Raw genomic sequence first — 7,916 nt, forward strand, 5'->3', positions numbered from 1 at the left:
TACGTACTGTTTGATACCTTTTAAAAAAACATATGCCATTACTTATAACATACTTCTAGATTATTAATACTATGCAGAGTCTATTTTAGTGACTACATGATATTTCTTTGCATGGGCACATTATATTTTACTCTAATTTCCTTACTAGTAGGAATTTAGATCGTTGCTGATTTTTTACTATTTAAACAAAGCTTTGGGGGCTGGCCCCGTGGCGTAGCGGTTAAGTGCACGTGCTCTGCTGCTGGCGGCACGGGTTTGGATCCCAGGCACACACCGATGCACCGCTTGTCAAGCCATGCTGTGGCGGCGTCCCGTATAAAGTGGAGGAAGATGGGCATGGATGTTAGCCCAGGGCCAGTCTTCCTCAGCAAAAAAAGAGGAGGATTGGCATGGATGTTAGCTCAGGGCTGGGCTTCTGTACAAAAAAAAAAAAAAAAAAACTTTGATGAGCATTCTTGTAAGTCTTAGTTTGGTAATTGTCCTTAGATTAACTACTAGACATGGAATTTTTAGGTCAAAGCATATATAAAAATTAAAGATTTTAATACACACTGCCAAGTTTCCAGAAAAGCTGAGCCAATTTTATATTCTCACTAATATTTTATTATAATGAGCTATCAATTATTATTAAAGAATTCCTTTCATGGTGTTGAATGAGGTTGAATTTTTTTTTAATGCTTCCAATTTATGCCAGATTATTTTTTTTGGTCCTATATTGGTTTTTGTATTTATTCATACAAGTAGAACAGTATTTTCTTTTTTTGTGTGTGTGAGGAAGATCGGCCCTGAGCTAACATCTGCCAATCCTCCTCTTTTTTTGCTGAGGAAGACTGGCCCTGGGCTAACATCCATGCCCATCTTCCTCCACTTTATATGGGACGCCGCCACAGCATGGCCTGACAAACAGTGCGTTGGTGCACGCCCGGGATCCGAACTGGCGAACCCTGGGCTGCCGCAGCAGAACGCGCACACTTAACTGCTTGTGCCACCAGGCCGGCCCTAGAATAGTATTTTCAATGTTAGAACATTTTCCTCAGTTTGTCTTTTTTTTTTTTTTTAAGATTTTATTTATTTATTTATTTTGCCCCCAAAGCCCCAGTAGATTGCTGTATGCCATAGCTGCACATCCTTCTAGTTGCTGCATGTGGGACACGGCCTCAGCATGGCTGGAGAAGCAGTGCGTTGGTGCGTGCCTGGGATCCGAACCCGTGCTGCCAGCAGCTGAGCACGCGCACTTAACCGCTAAGCCGCGGGGCTGGCCCCTCAGTTTGTCTTTATTTCAATTTTATCTATAGCGGTTAGGTATACAGAATTTTTTGTGTGTATGTGAGGAAGATCAGCCCTGAGCTAACATCCATGCCAATCTTCCTCTTTTTGCTGAGGAAGACTGGCCCTGGGCTAACATCCGTGCCCATCTTCCTCTGCTTTATATGGGACGCCGCCACAGCATGGCCTGACAAGCGGTGCATCGGTGCGCCCCCGGGATCTGAACCCCGGGCTTCGAGCAGCAGAGCACTCACACTTAACCGCTACGCCACGGGCCGGCCCCAGAATTTTTTTAATGTAGTCAAGTCTATCAATTTATGGATTCTACTTTTCATGTCATGCCTAGAGTAAAGGCCTTCTACAACCTAAGATTATGTAATATTCCCCTATTAGTACCCTTACAGTTTAATTCTACATTTTTGGTAAATGATGTGAGATAGGAAACAATTTTTTTCCCCAAATGACTAAGTAGTTTTCCCAATATCACTTAAGCTATCTTTATAATAAAATCTTATATACATATTCTGTTTCTGGATTTTCTATTTAGTTTTGTTTTTCTATTCCTGTGTACATATTGCCGTTGTATGCTTTATTTTTCATCTTAGTATTTATTACTTCCTGGTCAATACAGACAAATTTGTGGTGGGAAAATTTGCGTGTGACAATTTAAACACCAAATGACTCAAGAAGCATCTTTGACATGAATTCTACCTTTATATGAATCTTCATATGGATTTTTTGTTGTAACTTTCCTGGTGTCCTGCTTCCCACTTAACTTGCCTTGGCTCCTTATGCTAAAGAGAAGAAAAAGAAAACCTCCAGAAGTGTGGTCTTGCTGAGTTCATTGACTAAAATTCCCTGTCTCCCTTGCTTCCATTCATCCATCCAACTCCACACAACAAACACAAACCAGGGATGGCATTTGAGAAACATTTTTGGCTTTTAATTCTTATGAAAGCAGTAGCTTGAAGGAATCGATATTAAGCTTCTAACAGAATCAGAGGAAGTAAAAAAAGAGAAACGGTCTCATATCTGTGGAAGCTCAAGAAAACTTTGGCTATGCTACATGAAGAAAATATTTCTTTATTTAGGCTTCAATTAAGGAAAAGAATGTACAGAGAAAGAAAGCAAAAAGGCATAAAGTGAGAGCATGAAGGGTAAAAGTAAAATTAAGACAAAAGTTGTAGGAATGGAGAGATGGGAGGAGAGGGAACAGGTTGACCATACAGCAAATTCTAGGGTGTATGTTAATTCGTGGTAAAGTTTAATTCATGGAACATACTCTGCTGTTCACTTTGTTTGTGCTAAATAATTTAAAAACTGTCATAAATGATCTTCAAAATGTTGATCAGCAGTTAGATATACTTATTAAACTTTCAGTTGTTTTATACCCCTACTGAACGCTCCATTATTTTTATCTTGCAGTGGCTGGTGCCAGGGCAACATCTCCTAATAAGGCCAGATGAAATAAAACTGAAGTCTTGTTCCCTGAATCACAGATGAAATTTGACATATATCAGTCTGTTTTGGACACCAACCAAATGGAGTAATTTCTAGGGGGCAGACCCTGTGGCACAGTGGATAAATCCAGCGTGCTCTGCTTTGGTGCTCAGGCACGGACCTATACCATTGTCAGCCATGCTGAGATGTGATCCACATACAAAATAGAGGAAGATCGTCACAGATGTTAGCTCAGGGCTAATCTTCCTCAAGCAAAAGAAAAAAAAAGAGGAAGATTGGCAACAGGTGTTAGCTCAGGGTGACTCTTCCTCACCAAAAGAAAAAAATGGAGTAATTTCTAGAAGTATCTGACATAATAACCTAGTCTTCTAGCATGGATTGAGGGGCAGAATTACAGCTAGGCACCACATCTTTATATAAAAGGGTAGTAAAATTTAGTTTTATATTCTGCCTTATTCCAAATTTAAGTAACCAAATATAGCTCTGCTTCATAATATATAAAGGCAACCAATTTATAGAAAATAGGTTTTTGTTGTTAGTGCTGTCAAGTCAATTCCAACTCCTAGTGACTCTGTATATAGCAGAGCGGAACCCTTTTTGCGCCATCCTCTCACCTTCCTGAGCTATATCAGCCAATGCTACGCTACTATTCAAAGGGTTTTCATGGCCAATTTTTTGGGAAGTGGGTGACCAGGTCCTTCTTCCTAGTCTGTCTTAGTCTGGAAGCTCCACTGAAACCTGTCTGTCCACCATGGGTAACCCTGCTGGTGTTTGAAATACCAATGGCATAGCTTTTAGCATCACAGCAACACAGCTGCTACAGTATGATGACAGGTGGTGTGGTTCGCCGACCAGGAAACAAACCTGGGCCTCAGCGGTGATTTCGCCAAATTTTAACCACTAGACCATCAGGGCTGGCTAGAAAATAGGTAAAATACATCAATTAGTTCAGAACATTTATACTGAAGAATTCTTCATAATTTAGAATCTCAGTTTTTAAGGAAAGCACCTAGGAGGCATCTACTCCAATCTCCCTTCTGTGACATTCTAGCTAACTGGTCATCTAGCCACTATACCACCATTGCATGGCTATTAATACTAATGCATTAATCTGCTGGCACTGTGTAGCACGGGGGCAAGTGGTGATCTTTGATCACTAAATTGACGAGATTCCTGGGAGAAACATTTCTAATATCTGTCTTGAATGAAATAAAGTGAGAGCAGTTTTCAAAATACTACAAGTTTGATGGTTCTAAAGTGTTTATGAGGCCATTTTTATTGGACCCCCTCCTCTTGGCCTGGGTCTCCTCTGACCCAACTATAACCATAATTTGGTGTTTCTGTTACTTAACTCTTTCAGCATTTAGAATTCCTAATAAGGGGCTGGAGGGAAACAGGAAGCAGAAGCATAAGAAGGTGGAGAGGAACATGGAAGGAGATGAAAGAGATGAAAGAGATTAAGGGTGAAACATGAGGACAAAGTAAGCAACCGGAAGATATAGGAATTTGGTCTTTTTGTGCTCCTAGTGTGTACAGTGATTAATTAGTATGTAGCATTAGAAGAAACTTTATTCTTGTTAATTGTATATATTAGACAGCTAAACAAGTGATGAGATGACAATTTGGTCTGGCCCTGGTGAACAGTATATTGAAATTAATATGCTTAATTAGACTGAACCTCAGTGAGGACTATATATCAATAAATTACATGTTAATTACCCTTAAGTTTCATGAGATTAGAACCATGCATTTGATGAGCTTTCAAGAGGTTTTGATGTGATAACAAACAACCCCAAGTCTCAATGGCTTATGATATATTTCTCACTCAAGTTACAATCAGGTGCAACTCTACTCCATGTGTCTTTGTTTTTCTGCAACTCAGACTGAGGGAGGATCCCCTATCTCAGTCTCATGGGAGAGGGAAAAGAGCAATGGCAGAACTATATGATTGGTGGCTCCTAAAGCTTCTACTTGGACTTGGCCTAAATCACTGCATTCTATTGGCCACAGCAAGTCACATGCCAATGCTGCCATCAACAGGGAGAGGAGTTATACTCCTCCCATAGATATGCAGTGCAAGTCACATAGAAAGGGCAGGGAGGAATAATTCTTTGGGGGGGCGGAGTGGGGTAGGGAATAATCGAGAACAATAATGCAGTTTATAATAGCAGTGTGTTGACATCAGTTTGCTAAATGAAGTTTTTTCAATATGCTATTGAATAGCATATTGAGTTTTTTCAAAATACAATTATGTATCTACTATGTGCCAGACGCCTGAGATACAGATTAAACAAGACATACTTCCTGCAGTTGACAAACTCTCATTTCAATGAGGAAGGCAGATATGGGAAGAGACAAGATGCAAAAAGGATATGAACAAAATATTATGGGAGCTACACGAACTCTACTGGAGATATGTTTCCCAAAGGAAGTGACATATAAATGCATCATTTGCTTGCAATTTAAAATGAGGAAACATTTTTCACTACTAGAAAAATTAATTTGGCATATATTCTTCTGATGGTGAATAGATATAGTGAGATTTAGCAATAGCACTGTAGTACTTAGGTTTTTAAACTGGTTGTGATTGCATAACTTACAATGAAAGTTTCTTGCTTGATTTATAACTTCAGGTTTATTTTTCCCGTTTAGAAACGTGGCCTAGGGCCAGCCCCAGTGGCCTAGTGGTTAAGTTCGGTGCGCTCTGCTTCGGTGGCCCGGGGTTCGGTTTCCGGGTGCCAACCAACACCACTCATCAGTGGACATGTGGCGGCAGCCCACATACAAAATAGAGGAAGACTGGTGACAGATGTTAGCTCAGCGCGAATCTTCCTCAGTAAAAAAAAAAATGTGGCCTAAAACTTTATATTTCATAGTAATATCAATTATTATTCTACCATTAGATGATCAAGAATATTTCAAATAATAGTTTGGATGACAGAGTCAGGCTCAAAACAAAATCTTGCCAAATAAGGTGAACGAAATGAAATTAAACAAAAATTTCAATTTTTCACTCACCTGGCAAAAATTAAAAAAGACTACATCTTGTATAGTCAAGATATAAAGGGGCCGGCCCCATGGCTTAGTGGTTAAGTGCGCGCGCTCCGCTACTGGCAGCCCAGGGTTCGGATCCCGGGTGCGCACCGTCGTACTGCTTCTCTGGCCATGCTGAGGCTGCGTCCCACATACATCAACTAGAAGGATGTGCAGCTATGACATACAACTATCTACTGGGGCTTTGGGGGGAAAAAAATAAATAAATAAAATCTTTAAAAAAACAAAAAAAAGATATAAGGAAATGGGAACTCTCATCACTGCTAATAGGAGTATAAAATGATACAACCTTAATGCATTCATTAATTCAACAAATATTTAATGAGTGCTTACAATGTGCTCAGGATACAACAAAGAACAAAACAAAGGTCCGGCTCTCATGGAGCTTATATTCTAGTGGGAGGAGAAGATAAACAATAATCAAATATACTCATAACATAGGTATATTTGGGTATATATATAACATGGGTATAGTGGGTAACCGTGTGGGTAATATCCTACAGAAGGTGGTCAGGGAAGGCTTCTCTGATAAGGCAATATTTGAGTAGGAAGTTAGGAAGCAAGCCATGTGATTACCTGGGGAAAGAGCATTCAAGGGAGAGGGAGTAGTGAGTGTAAAAGTCCACAGATGGAACATCCTTGATGTATTAGAGCAAGGTTTCTCAACCTTAACACAATTGACATTTTGGGCAGGATTGTTCTTTGTTGTGGAGGCCGTCCTGTGCATTGTAAGATATTTAGCAGCATCCCTGGCCTCTACCTACCAGATGTCAGTAGCACCCCCCACCCCCCACCCCGTTGTGACAATCAAAAATGTCTTGAGACACTGATAAATGTCCCCTTGGGTGAAAACGCCTCCAGCTGAAAATTACTGTTAGAGGAACAACAAGGGAGTTAGTGGGGCTAAGGTGGAATGAGTGAGGAGGAAATGGAGGAGAACTAAGGTGAGAGAGGGGATGGAGGGTCAGCTCACTTAAGGACTTAAAGGTCATGGCAAGGACCATACATTTTATTCTGAGTAAAAACAGAAGCCATTGGAGGTTTTGATCAGAAAAGTGACATATTCAATTTATAATCCAGGCTTGAAGTGATTTTGGCTTGTACTTGGGTGGGAGTAGTGAGAAGTGGCCAGATTCTGGATATAGTTTGAAAGCTGAGCCCACAGGATTTGCATTATAGATGGAGCATGAGAGAAAGAGGGGTCAAGATTTTTGGTCTAAGCAACTGTTTTTTTATTTTTTTTATCTTTATTTTTATTTATTTATTTCCCCCAAAGCCCCAGTAGATAGTTGTATGTCATAGTTGCACATCCTTCTAGTTGCTGTATGTGGGACGCGGCCTCAGCATGGCCGGAGAAGCGGTGCGTTGGTGCGCGTCCAGGATCCAAACCCGGGCCGCCAGCAGCGGAGCTCGTGCACTTAACCTCTAAGCCACAGGGCCGGCCCGGTCTAAACAACTGTTTAGATGAAGTTGCCACTTACCAAAATGGGGTAGACTAGAAAAGGAGCAGCTTTGGCTGAGATAATCAAAAGTTGAAATTTGAACCTGTGAAGTCTGAAATACTCATTAGGTAAGTGGAGATTTCAAGTCAACATTTAGATTCAGGTGAGAGGATGGGTTGGAGATACGAATTTAGTAGTTGTTAGGTGGTATTTAAAACCGTGGGCCTGGACGCGACCTCCTAGGAAGTAAACAAGAAGAGACTGAGCACTGAGCTCTGGGCACTGGGCAGCCCAGTGTTCAGAGATGAAAAGCCAACAGAGGAACTAGAGAACAAACATCCAGGACACAAGGGTCCATTTGAAGATGGTCATATCCAATAACTCCATTTCTACTAATCCTAAGAGAATAAATGAAACAGGACACAGAGATGTACACATCAGAGTGTTTATTGTGGTGTTGCTTAAGAGGGGAAACTCGGAGACAACTTAAAAGTTCATCAGCTGGGTCCAGTTTAATGAAATTATTGTGAATCTATACAAGGAAATGCTATACTAAGGACAATAAAAGTGATATGTACCTATATACGTTAATATTAAAAAATACTTGTTAATACTTGTCTCATTTAAACATTTATTCCCATTTTAATAAAAAAGATTTACATGCCTATTAAAGAATGAAAGGACATATATTAA

The sequence above is a fragment of the Ceratotherium simum genome, chromosome 11 (genome assembly GCF_057802395.1).
Source record: "Ceratotherium simum simum isolate JZ-2026a chromosome 11, ASM5780239v1, whole genome shotgun sequence".
Taxonomy (NCBI): domain Eukaryota; kingdom Metazoa; phylum Chordata; class Mammalia; order Perissodactyla; family Rhinocerotidae; genus Ceratotherium; species Ceratotherium simum.